At 37.5% G+C, this 769-nt stretch overlaps 1 non-coding gene across 1 annotated transcript; it reads right to left on the bottom strand.

The window, feature by feature from the left end:
* Positions 1 to 387: 387 nt before the first annotated feature.
* Positions 388 to 494, bottom strand: LOC122099892. The gene has a single exon (XR_006146021.1). It is a non-coding gene; the product is annotated as a U6 spliceosomal RNA (small nuclear RNA).
* Positions 495 to 769: the final 275 nt, after the last annotated feature.

The following is a 769-nucleotide window of genomic DNA, read 5'->3' on the forward strand; positions in this document are numbered from 1 at the left end:
TTCCATTTTCTAACAAATTGGGCAATGTCATTCTTTCTGATGGATGATAGAATTCCATCACACACACACACACACACACACACACACACACACACACACACAATGTTTTCTTGATCCATTAATCTATTGTGGGGCATCGGGGTTGGTTCCATATCTAAGCTATGGTAAATAATGTTGCAATAAACATAGTTGTGCTGGTAGTTTTAGAATGGCCTTGTTAGTGATCATTTGGGTGAATGCACAAAAGTGGGATTGCTGGGTCATAGAGGAGCTCTATGTGTAACCCTTTGAGGAACATCCATACTGCTTTCCAAGTGCGTGAACAAGTTTACACTACCAACAAGAATATAGTAGGGTTCCCTTCTGGTCACATGCCCTCCAGCATCTGTTGTTGTGGAACGCTTCATGAATTTGGGTGTCATCCTTGCGCAGGGGCCATGCTAATCTTCTCTGTATTGTTCCAATTTTAGTGTATGTGCTGCCGAATTGAGCACAGAACATTTTTTATATATAAAGTGAAATTGATTTTTTTAAACTAGATAATTCAACAAAAAGCAAGTTCAAAAGAATTGTGAAATTTTAGAACCAGATATTTGTTACATAAGCACACATTTAAGAATAAAGTCAAGATTGATATGACAAAAACAAAATGAGTCCAGATGTTTGTTGTTCAAGAGATGTGTAGGAGGAGGAATTCAATTATTCTATACAGGGCACCTCTCATAATGAACACTGCAGCAAGTGTTAAGGTGTGTTAAAAGTTTTAATG

This window comes from Dipodomys spectabilis, unplaced genomic scaffold (genome assembly GCF_019054845.1).
Source record: "Dipodomys spectabilis isolate Male_0828 unplaced genomic scaffold, ASM1905484v1 ptg000545l, whole genome shotgun sequence".
Lineage (NCBI taxonomy): Eukaryota > Metazoa > Chordata > Mammalia > Rodentia > Heteromyidae > Dipodomys > Dipodomys spectabilis.